This window comes from Armigeres subalbatus, chromosome 2, assembly GCF_024139115.2.
Source record: "Armigeres subalbatus isolate Guangzhou_Male chromosome 2, GZ_Asu_2, whole genome shotgun sequence".
Taxonomy (NCBI): Eukaryota; Metazoa; Arthropoda; class Insecta; order Diptera; family Culicidae; genus Armigeres; species Armigeres subalbatus.
The window spans coordinates 393,714,082-393,727,315 of record NC_085140.1 but is presented as its reverse complement, the minus strand read 5'-3'; positions in this window follow the sequence as shown (position 1 = coordinate 393,727,315).

Here is a 13,234-nt window from a genome sequence, read left to right as displayed (position 1 = left end):
GTGGGAACTATGGTCGTATGCTGACAGGGAAGGGGGGGTTTGCTCCTCTCCGGAGGTGCAAATCTTATTGAGCGTCTGTTCTCCATGCCAGGATCGGCTCACAACAGCGTCTGTTCTCCATGTTAGGGGCGGCTGATCATCGTCCGAGTGCCAGCGAGGGACTCTAAGTGAAACTGTGCACCATGGTCCACCGGAAATAAGGAGGAATGGTCCTCCGGAAATTTAGGGGGTTTGGTGTCAGGCCCTGCAAGCCAGCCTTTAAAAAATCATAAGCAACGAACAATCAACAAGAGAGTACGGACCGGAACCATCGGCGAAGACCACTGCGACGAAAAGGGACTAGCGATTGGAAACTCGGTTCGTGGAACTGCAAATCTCTCAACTTCATCGGGAGCACACGCATACTCGCCGATGTGCTCAAGGACCGTGGATTCGGCATCGTAGCGCTGCAGGAGGTTTGTTGGAAGGGATCAATGGTGCGAACGTTTAGAGGTAATCAGACCATCTACCAGAGCTGCGGCAACACACATGAGCTGGGAACAGCTTTCATAGTGATGGGCGATATGCAAAGGCGCGTGATCGGGTGGTGGCCAATCAATGAAAGAATGTGCAGGTTGAGGATCAAAGGCCGGTTCTTCAACTCCAGCATAATCAACGTCCATAGCCCACACTCTGGAAGCACTGATGATGATAAGGACGCATTCTACGCGCAGCTGGAACGTGAGTACGACAGCTGCCCAAGCCATGACGTCAAAATCATCATAGGAGATTTGAACGCTCAGGTTGGCCAAGAGGAGGAGTTTAGACCGACTATTGGAAAGTTCAGCGCTCACCGGCTGACGAACGAAAACGGCCTACGACTAATTGATTTCGCCGCCTCCAAGAATATGGCCATTCGTAGCACCTACTTCCAACACAGCCTCCCGAATCAGTACACCTGGAGATCACCACTGCAGACAGAATCACAAATCGACCACGTTTTGATTGATGGACGGCACTTCTCCGACATTATCGACGTCAGTACATATCGTGGCGCTAACATCGACTCTGACCACTATCTGGTGATCGTTAAACTGCGCCCAAAACTATCCGTCATCAACAATGTTCGGTACCGACGACCGCCGCGGTACGACCTAGAGCGACTGAAGCAACCTGATGTCGCCACTGCATACGCGCAGCATCTCGAGGCAGCGTTGCCGGAAGAGGGTGAGCTCGATGGGGCCCCTCTTGAGGACTGCTGGAATACAGTCAAAGCAGCCATTAACGACGCAGCGGAGTACAACGTCGGGTATATGGGTCGAAGTCGACGGAACGATTGGTTCGACGAAGAGTGCAGACAGATTCTGGAGGAGAAGGACGCAGCGCGGGCGGTCGCGCTGCAGCAAGGTACCCGGCAGAACGTGGAACGTTATAGACGGAAGCGGAGACAGCAGACCCGCCTTTTTCAGGAGAAGAAACGCCGCCTGGAAGAAGCGGAGTGTGAGGAGATGGAACAGCTGTGCCGTTCTCAAGATACACGCAAGTTCTATCAGAAGCTCAACGCATCCCGCAAAGGCTTCGTGCCGCGAGCCGAAATGTGCCGGGATAAGGATAGGAGCATCTTGACGGACGAACGTGTGGTGATCGAAAGGTGGAAGCAGCACTACGAGGAACATCTGAATGGCGCTGAGAGTACAGGCAGTGAAAGTCAAGGCAGCGGAGGAGATGACTACGTCAGTTCAGCGGATGATGGCCGCCTGCACAAACTGATAGTCAGAATCTGGGAAACCGAACAGCTACCGGAGGAGTGGAAGGAAGGGGTTATATGCCCCATCTACAAGAAAGGCGACAAACTGGAGTGTGAGAACTTTCGAGCGATCACCATCCTTAATGCCGCCTACAAAGTGATATCCCTGATCATCTTCCGTCGTCTGTCACCATTAGTGAATGAGTTCGTGGGAAGTTATCAAGCCGGCTTCGTTGACGGCCGCTCGACAACGGACCAGATCTTTACTGTACGGCAAATCCTTCAAAAATGCCGTGAATACCAAGTCTCAACGCACCATCTGTTCGTTGATTTCAAGGCGGCATACGACAGTATAGACCGCGTAGAGCTATGGAAAATTATGGACGAGAACAGCTTCCCTGGGAAGCTTACCAGACTGATCAAAGCAACGGTGGATGGTGTGCAAAACTGTGTGAAGATTTCGGGCGAACACTCCAGTTCGTTCGAATCGCGCCGGGGACTAAGACAAGGTGATGGACTTTCGTGCCTGTTGTTCAACATTGTGCTAGAAGGTGTCATGCGGAGAGCCGGGTGTAACAGCCTGGGTACGATTTTCAACAGATCCAGTCAATTTATTTGCTTCGCGGATGACATGGACATTGTCGGCCGAACATTTGCAAAGGTGGCAGAACTGTACACCCGCCTGAAACGTGAAACAACAAAAGTTGGACTGGTGGTGAATGCGTCAAAGACAAAGTACATGCTTGTGGACGGAACCGAGCGCGACAGGGCCCGCCTGGGAAGCAGTGTTACGGTAGACGGTTATACCTTCGAGGTAGTCGATGAATTCGTCTACCTCGGATCCTTGCTAACGGCTGACAACAACGTTAGTCGTGAAATACGAAGGCGCATCATCTGTGGAAGTCGGGCCTACTTCAGGCTCCAGAAGAAACTGCGGTCGAAAAGTATTCGCCACCGCACCAAATGTGTCATGTACAAGACGCTTATAAGACCGGTTGTCCTCTACGGACATGAAACATGGACAATGCTCGAGGAGGACTTGCAAGCACTCGGAGTATTCGAGAGACGGGTGCTTAGGACCATCTTTGGCGGTGTGCAAGAAGACGGTGTGTGGCGGCGAAGAATGAACCATGAGCTCGGCCAACTCTACGGCGAACCCAGTATCCAGAATGTAGCTAAGGGTACGATGGGCAGGACATGTTGCAAGAATGCCGGACAGCAACCCTGCAAAGATGGTGTTCGCTTCCGATCCGGCAGGTACGAGACGGCGTGGAGCGCAGCGAGCGAGATGGGCAGACCAGGTGCAGAACGACTTGGCGAGCGTGGGGCGTATCCGAGGATGGAGAGATGCGGCCTCGAACCGTGCATTGTGGCGTCAAATTGTTGATTCAGTGTTATCTGTTTAGATGTTAACTAAATAAATGAATGAACACTATGAGTCTCTGAGCCTTCTATCAGAAGTTTGGTTTTGGAGTAATCCTATAGTCGTAAATTATACGTAAATAAAGGAAGAAAGAAGAAGGAGAAGGAAGAAGAAAGAAGGAAAAGGGAGAAAGAATGAAAAGAAGAAAAGGAAGGAGAGAGAAGGAAAAAAGAAGAATGAGAAAGAAGAAGCATGAAAAAGGAAGGAATAAGCAATCGGGAAGAAGGAAGAAAGGGAGAAGGAAGAAGGGCAAAAGAAGAAAGAAGAAGAAAAGAAAAAGGAAGAAAGAATGAAGAATTGAGAAGAGAGAAGGGAAAGGAAGAATAAAGATGGAAAAAGGAAGAAAGAAGAAGGAATGAAGAATAAGGAAGATGGATGAACAATTTGAAAACCCCTGATTGATCCACCTAGTGGTTGTGGTGCTTTTCTCGTGCATTAGATTAACCAAAAAATCTTGAGTGAATTTTTCTAGCGTGTCTGTTGATAAAAATCGTCTTGCCAACTTTTAATAGGAAACAATGTGGCATGATTCCCCGTCGTATGAAACTTGAGCGAGTTTTTTGTGCTCGTACATACATACACACATACACACACGGACATCAATTCGTAGAACTGAATCGGTTGGTATATAACACTATGGGTCTCCGGACCTCTTATAAAAGTTTATTTTGGTACAAACATATAGCCTTTACGTATACTTAGTACACGACAAAATAAAACATGAACTTTTTAAATTCTTTTTCAAAATTTCCCATCATGGAAAAAGTTCGTAAAAAATAACCAAAAAAAACTATGCTCAAACTCGTGGCAAATTTTCAGTAAATTTTTGAAGAGAGTATATTAAAAACTCTAATCTCTGAAATTTTCGGGATGTAATTTATTTTCGTAAATGAGTTGTGATCAATTTTGCAAAAAAAATCCGGTTTTGCCATATTTTTAGAAAATTATAACTCAAGAACAGATTTTTTAGAAATTAAGAGATTTACTACGAAAGTATTGCGCATTTTGCACTTTACAGGAGTTTTGCTAAAATCTTTTTCTAAAAGTCATCTTTTTCTCACACTCAGTACACTAAAAAAATGGTTTTACGTGTATATTATTTGTGTGTGAGTGCTCAATCTTAAAACAAATAGACGTCAAATCATATCGGAAATCGATTTAGTATACACAGATAGAAAAATCCATTGAAATTTACGCTAAAGATCATGCACATAAATGGAACGCCATTAGGCCGATACAAATATTAAAATTATTTTATGTTCGACAGCTCTTGGAATGTACGAGGGAGGGGTGAATAAAAAAAATAACAAGGAAACGAAAAAAAGTCCGAAATGCAATTATTTCATGGAAAATTTTAAATTTCAATGAAAGATGATAGCAATGAATGTTTAGAAAAAGCATCTTCTTCTTCTTCTTCTTCTGTGGTGGCCACTTATAAAAACACATGAAACCAAATCCAAACCAAATCGAAACAATAATGGATTTAAAAATGCGTGATTTATTGCTCATCAGATATTTTTAAATAAAGTGAGAAAAATATTAACGAACTTAGTATTCAGAAAGAATATAAAATCGGCTATAACAATTATTATAAAAATCCTGGATTCTTCCATAAGTTTATGAAAACTAGAACCATACATCTGAATTTCTTAACAAATTCTCTCTGAAATAGTATTTATTATAAAATAGGCAGAAAAATCAATATGCAAGCTTTCTCCAGGAATTCCTTCGACAATTGCTTCTGGCATTCTATCCGAAATTCTATCACGGATTCTTTAAGAATGCCTCCAGCAACTTCTTCGCCAGTGTCTTCAGGAATTCCACCATAAATTTTGCCGGGAATTGATCCGAAAATTTCACCATTATTTACTCTAAGAAAATCTTCACGAACTTCTTTATAAGCTCTGCAGAATTCCCTGCAATAATTCAAATAATTTCGTGCTGTTTCCCATAATATTCCGTGGAAATTCCGGAGAATTGCCAGTAAACATTCCTGAGAATTTCATGAAAAATCTTTGAATTTTATGTGTAAATTCCATAAAATTTTCCGTGAATTGTTTCGAATAATTTCTTGTGAAAATTTCAAAGAGTTTCTCCAGGAATTCCACCTGAAATTTATACAGAAATTATACCGAAAATGAAATCAACAATGGAATTTTCGGAGGAATTCCTAGATTAATTCCCAAAGAAATCCTAAAAGAATTCTGGTGGAAACTTCAAGATTTTTTTCGAGTTTCTCCGAAAATTTCTCCTGGAATTCTTCCAAGAGTTCCACCGGCATTTCCAATTTCTCTAGGATTTCCTTCGAGAATTATTCCGGTAGTTCTATCGGCAGTTCCTCTGAAAATTCTTCCGGGAATTTCGGCAGAATTGGAATTTATTTAGGCTTCTTCAGGAATTTATATATATTTTCCACCAGAACCTCCTGTGAGAATTTCTCTGCTCCTCAGGGAATTCTCCGGGAGGTCCTCTGATGATGATGATGGTCCAGCTACAAACCCCAACAAAGGTTTCAGCTAGACGATATTTGTCTATAAGATGAATTCTCTTGTTTCCGAGAATGCTTCTGGTAGATTCCCCGGGGTTCCTTTGAAAATTCTCCCGGGAGTTTCTTCAGAAAGAAAATTCCTTCGAGAGTTCATCCGGGAATTCCACCAGCAATTTATCCGGGAGTTTCTCCGAAAATTCCTCCGGGAGTTCCAACAGGAGCTATTACAGGAAATTACTCTGGCTTTTTTCAGGAAATCATTTAGGCTTTCTTCAGAAATTAAGCTGGAAATTCCTCCAGAAGTTCTTCCGATAGTTTCTCTGGGAGCTCATCCGGGAGGTCCTCTAGGAATTCTTCTAGGAGTTCCTCCTGAAATTCCTCCGGGAGTTCTTACGGGAGATCTTACGGGAGCTCCTCCGGCAGTTCCTTCGGGAATTCCTCCGGGAGTTTCATCGGCAGTTTCTCCGGGTGTTTCTCTGAAAAGAAACTCCCGGAGGAACTCCCAGAGTAATTTCCGGAGGAACTCCCGGAGGATTTTCTATAGGAATTTCCGGAGAAATTATCAGAGGAATTCTCGGAGGAGCTTCTGGAGGAATTTATGGAAGAACTACAGGAAGAATTTCCGAAGGAAATCCTGGAGGAACTTTCGTAAGAATTCTAGGATGAACTTCCGTAAGAATTCCAGGAGGAACTCCTGGAAGAATTCTTAAAAGAACCTCCCGGAAGAATTCCCGTAAGAACTCCCAGAGAAACTCTCCGAGGAACTTCTTGAGGAATTTGTAGATAAATGCCTAAAGAAATGCTAAATGAACTCCTGGAAGAAAGCCTGATTGAATTCCCGAAGGAACTACTGGTGGAACTTCAGAGGAACATCCGGTGGAATACCCTAGAGGAAGAGAACAAATATTTCTGAAAGAACTTCCGAAGTCCCATTTTCCGTGAAATTCCTGCCAAATATCGTCCAGGAATTCCCTGTGAAGTTTCTGGAGGTATTACCGGAGAATTTCTAGGAAAAACTCCTGGAAGAACTCCCGGAGGAACTCCCACAAGCACTTCCGGAGGAATTCCCACATGGAAGTTTTGAAATAATTCTTAGAGAAGTTCCTAAAGGAATTTCCGTAAAAATACCAGAAGGAATTAATGCAGAAATTCCCAGATGAAATCCTGAAAGTATTCCCAGATGAATTGCTGAAGAAAATCCCTGCGGATTGTTCCGAAGAAATTTCTGGAAGAACTCTTCGCTATCCGAGTAAATTCCGAGTGAAGTCCGGAAGGAATTCTAGTACACTTCCGCGGAAAATCTCCCGGGAAAATTCCTGAAGGAATTCCTGGAGAAGTACCTGAAGAAACTCCCGAAAAAATACCTGTAAGAATTCCTGGGGAAATACTTGGACGAATTCCAGGAGAAATTCATGAAGATATTTCTAGAGGATTTCTTGAAGGATATTCTGAAGTAATTGCGAAAAGAATTCCAGATTGGAATGCCAGATGATTTCGCTATTGAATGTTTGGAGGTATTCCCAGAAAATTTCCTGGAAGTAATCCCGGAGGAATTAAAGGAAGAGTTCCGAGAGGAATGCCCGGAGAAGTTCCTAGAAGAATTTCCGAAGGAATTTCTAATAGATTTACAAGTGAAATTATGGAGTTAAATCGAAGGATTTCCGTCATAAACTTTTGAAGAAACTTCTGGTAGAATTTTGGGAAGAAATTCCGTATGTATTCTTGACGGAACTCTAGAATGCATGCCTGAAGGAAATGCCGGATTCTTCCTGAAGAGAGAATAGCCGAAGAAATATCTAGAAGTAAATCTTGGAGAGAAGAAAAGAAATCTTCAAGGAATTTCCTCGTGAATTTCCTAAAAAAAATTTAGTGGGGGGTTTCTAGATAAGGAGGAATTACAATTACATGAGAAGGATTTTCGAACGATTTTCAGAGGAATTTGTGGATAACTTTCCGGAGGAATTCCCAGGGGAGCTTCTAGAAGGATTTCAAGGAGAATTTTTGAGTCCGAAATGTTTCGAGTTGTTTTGAACTTTCATATATTATGGATCCTAGATGCCCTAATAAGTTTTGGGAATCTTTTGAATTTCAACCACCTATTTCTGTATATGATTGGATCGTAAAGTGCACATGTTTGAGGGAATTCATTTCAGTACCCGTTCAATCTTTCCACAATTTAGGGGGGGGGGGCGACGGCCCTTGGAATAAACGACCTAGACCAAAGCGCAAGCTATGCAATTGAGAACGACACATATGGAAGTCATTAACCACCAAGTTACATCATTCTACCGTCTCTCTCTCTTCCTTCACTGGTGAGGTCCGGAGGCGATAGCATGTAGTTCGAAGGTGTCAAATGACCAGCCAAGGCAAAGTGCATAATAATAATCGATATGGCTGATGGCGCAAAGATGTTTTGGCATTTTTGTTACTCCAGTTGTCTCACTTCCAAATCACATTACTCTTTCTTTCATGTATGTTTTACAGTAAAAACTGAGACCTTGAAATGTATAAATAATAGATGAACCCCAATAAAGAGAGATTCTGATTCTAGAGCTCGACCCGACTGGTTTACCCCAGTTGGCTATCGACAACTTTAGTTCTTCAGTTGTTATTATTGAGACCCTAACTGGAACACTCCAGTTAAACAATCTCGAGTGTAAATAAAGTGTCCAAGAGTACGATATGATATTATAACAAATATTTTAGTAAAAAACGCCATACGATTTGTAATCAAATAAATCTACTAGACGAAAGCTTGGCCTGAAAAATTAGTATTTTTTTATGACATTTGGTACGATTTGGCAGAACCCCGACCCCTTCACACTTCATATTTCTCATTTTTCGCTTCTTACTTTTAGATTGTTACTTCTAACTCTCATTTCTCATTACTTCCCATTCCCAATTCTCACTTCTTATTACTCAATACGCACTTGCTCACAATACACTACGGACTTCGTACTTCTAACTTCTCATTTCTTACTTCTTACTTTTCACTTCTCAAGTTTCACTTCTCACATCACATTTTTCATGTCACACCTCAAACTTCTCACATCTCACTTTTCTCTTCTCAGTCATAAAATGTTGAAATTTGACACGAGGCGCCTCGAATAAGACGAAACTTTGAGAATAACGTATGTGTTATCTATATCAATGTCTTCGAAATACTATGACTCGAAAACCGTTCGTTTTAGAGAAAAAGTGTCTCAAAAAAATTGGCGGCAAGTGAGTTTTGTGAAAAAAAATGTTCTGAATAAAAGTGTGATACTCGTATTTATCGTAATGAAATCTTCAATCTAAGACTCTTAAAAAGGATTTTTTTTTATGTTTTTATTTTTAGAATTTTGCAGCTAAAACTGCAATTAAAAGGCTGATGTCGTGTCGTGAGTCGTGACAACCTGGTCAAAGAATTATAGAAAAAGTTCTCCTAAGAGCAGCTTTTGATGGATTTTTGAAAAATCGATTTATGTTATTCAAAATTTCTTTTCAATGCCAGAATATGCATCAAATTTTGAATCGAAATAGTAGCCGTTTTCGAGGTATTTTGAATTGTATTTTATAAGTGATAAAAAATTAAGAAAATACGCTATTTTTATAAGTGATTCGAAATGCTCCAACAAATACTTAACAAAAATATGTTTGACTCAATATACATTGGTATCCGTACAACTTTTTATCTGACATTCAAATAACTGAAGCTTTAAAGTTATAGGAAGATTGAAAGTATAAGCAATCCGGCTCAAATTTCTCTGCAGAGTCATATTAGAGTATTGAAAAGAATTTTTGAATAACATAAATTGAATTTGCAAAATTCCATCCCAAGTAGCCCTTAGGAATACTTTTCAATATTTTTAAAGTAGAAAACTTCTTTGTTTTCAATATAATGCAGGGCTACAGTTTTAAAATTTGAAAAATGGGAGTGTTTTGAAAAAAAAAAATATTTTTATCATCCTTTTCAAATGTTGGTCTAAAAATAATATACATCACCAGGGTTTTTTTTTATCATCAGTACTCACGTGGCTTCAGAATCAGATGATGCTCAGGTCTGGCATATCTTGATGTTTGATCAGACCACCATGCTCGAATAAAGTAAAAAACAGGTTCAATAGTGGAAACCAGAGAACCGTAATTTGTTGAATTTCAGAAAAAAATCAAGACAATCGTGTTGTTTCACTCTATATTTTTGTTAAAACTCTAGAATGAGAAAATAATATTAAAATATAATGGAAATATTTACTTAGAAACCTAGTGTAATGGATTTTACGATTGATGTTACTGCTCATGAAAGTTTAATTGTCACATATGTTTATGAAATCCACACCAATATGCCATAAATATGCTTAAAACGGCAGTTTATGTATTGTTATGTGTATAATGTAAAGAAGCCCTACAAATCATTCTTATAAATCATTTATGCTGATTACCATCCTTTTAGATAAACGTAGCAGTGAAGTACATACATAACACCAAAATGTAAGGCACTCTTTCGGATTGCAAATAGAAATAGAGACCAACCACCAAAACTCTATATGTACCATGGTGCCGAATAACCGGCAGGGTGCAGTGTGGTAATTGAAATTGAATAATTAATCGGGAGAAATTATAACCGCCTCTTCCGCGAACATCGGCCCCTTACCTGTCACTCGATAATAGCTGTGGTAGCGGCATTTTTCTGTTTTATATCGGTTTTAAGGGTTATGTTTCCGATTTTATTTTATTCGATTCGAAAGTGGTGGCCATTGCCATGCACCGCCAACTGTATCCTTTACAGGAGATATCGTTATTTGTGGATGGGGTGGAAACTCTTCTCCCATAACAAAAACAATCGACGATCATTTATTCATGAGATAGCTCGAAAGGTGAGCAAGAGAAGAAAAGTTCCCCTAGCCATGTTTTCCATCCAATGCGAATTTTCCCCTGAAGCAATGTTCGCCATCACATCGTTGCCATTTATCAAGAATACCGCATGGACGAGCTTATACTGCCATCATAGCTCCATCAGGAGAGATTCATTTGTTTTTCCCGCAACCGACTCATATAATAGAAAAACGATAAAACTTCATTTATGATAAAAATCGCCCGTACGTGAATGTAATTCTGCATGTGATGTAAAATTGTGATTTGATTCATATTCCGGGTAGGAATCGATCCCATTGTGTGAAACGAGCTCAGTATCATGGCGTATCGTCGTTTGAGTACAGTTGGAATAGAAGCCCAACCGATACCGTAATTGTTGTTACTATCGAAGACTGTCCTCAAACGGTATGGCTCCCATTCATAAGAAAAACTTTCCAACTAACGACTTTTCCGTAGCAGCGGTTTCACTACCGGCTGTGCGAACCATTAGACAAACGAAGAACGAATCGGTTTCGAAATGGGACAAAAACTCAATCTTCCTCCGTGTGTACCATCAACAGCCTGGAGAAAATTGTATCTTCGTACTATTGTTGCAATCTTGGTCTCACTCACTATTTGCTGTACATATCACTGTTTGCCGTTCGGTGATAAACCTCCAGCGGGAAAGAAACGCAACAACTGCACCGTAACGGGTTGATACTTCTTGGAAGAGTGCTTTCATATATGGGAGGAGACGAGAAGTACAAATATGAGAAATAGTTTTCTCCTTCCTGCGACAACGTCTCCGATATTGCAGTGGGATCGAATGCGAGAAAACTGAACAATGGCAGCAGAAACCAATTTCCAGACGAAGCTCTTGCTTTGGGGTTCTGTACAAATCTGAGCGTTTGTAAGCCTGAAAGTTATTGAAGAAGGTACTTGTGTTTTTCTATCCAGTTATTATGGCGAAGCAATGAACCAAAAATGTGATCTAATGAGACGACGATGGATAATTGGGATGTGCAGTGTATAGAAATGATATGAGATTTCATAATGAAAAAAACAGATTCAACAATTTTAGAGAAGTAAGGAGCAAAATCGACAAAACAAGGAGAAATAAAAAGTGAAATTAGTTAAACAAAAAGAACAAAGGACGGAATAAAAGAGGAAGACGAAGAAGAATGATGAAGGAATAAAATAGAAGGGTAATAAATATAGTAAGAAAAATATAATCTATACTGATTCCAGAAACTTTATAAAGTATCATGATGTGGCTCTTGGGAAAAAAAATTAAGTCGTTTTATTTTTCAGTCATGTTGTGGAATTTTACTATGTGAAACATTGACAAAGGCGGGTCCCAATGATATCAACAAACCATCGTTTAATTCGAACATCTCTACTAGAGCAGTAAAAGAAAAATAGCAATGCTCCCATATATCTCTTTCACGTCACATGACCTCCCGAGAAATGGGAAAAAATATTGAGGTCATCATGCATCAGTAGCTCGAATGGATACCAATCCTAAATCGGAGAGCAGACAGATGATATGGCATCCATCATCCAACTCTCCATTATTGGTTGCATCCAACGAAGAAAAGACCTTTCAGAGCAAATAAGCTCAAATCGTTATTGGTTTGATACATTTGCTAACTATTATTTACGTTCGTTTCATATCCCTCACAATTTGCCTGGATCTGACGTACAGTGGTTGATTGCTTTTGGAAGGGAAGGCAATTCTTCTGTTTGTTCGAACAATAACAAAATTGATAGCATTCGTTTGACATTGGTCGGTAAACAGCTTAAAAGTAAACAACAGGCGCTCGGTAACAGTCGATTCCACAATACATATTTCGAAACGAAATAAACAACACCATCATCTAATTCAATTCTCGTTGGCACGAGTTGGCGCTTTCTGGGTACCAGATGTAAGCAACAATAACAAAATTATTACTCACAACTGAGCGTGGTGTACATACCTGGCCGTGTGCTTCAGTGTGCACAGTGGCCGCAATCCTCAACCAGAAGTTGCAAAGGGTTGAGAAGCTAACATAAAAACAAACGTCGAATTTTTATTATTATTTTATTTTTCAACCATGGACATAAGTCCTGGCAAGGCGGCATGCCGTTGAACAAACAATCAACCCTGAGGAATGTAATCAAAAATGCAGGACTGAAAAATCGGCAAAGGACACAGCAATGTTCAATAGAAACTGATTGGAAATTCGGTACTTGGTACGTTAGAGCCCTGTTGGAGCCAGCACGAGCTGTCCTTTTTGCTCGAGAGCTGCAAAAGGTGAAGATGAAAGCTGTAACGCTTTAGGAGGTCCTATGGCGAGTAACAGGAGAACGGCATCTCCACTTAGTTGAACCGATCGCGGTTGCTTCACATTTACTACAGTGGTGGCGAGAAGCTGGTACATGGACTTTTGGTTTCGTAGTGCTAGGTAAGTAGTAGCGTCGAATCATTAAGTTATCGCGTCTGCGTGTTGAGAATTAAGGACAAGTTCTTCAACTACAGTTTGATTAAAGCATACACGTGTACACGTGTGCACGAGCTCCAAGAGTCAAATCTACGTCAAATGCCCGAAACAAGACGTGAGAATCACTGGTGATGCAAATTCACAGATTGGAAAGGAAGTGTTCTTTCGCCCAGTCATTGGAAAGGAGAGCTTCTATGCAACTACACTGAACAGAAACATCCTCCTTGATTCGTAAGATTTGTACGACCGTCCTCATCAAAATCTGAAAATCTTATTTCAGTGTG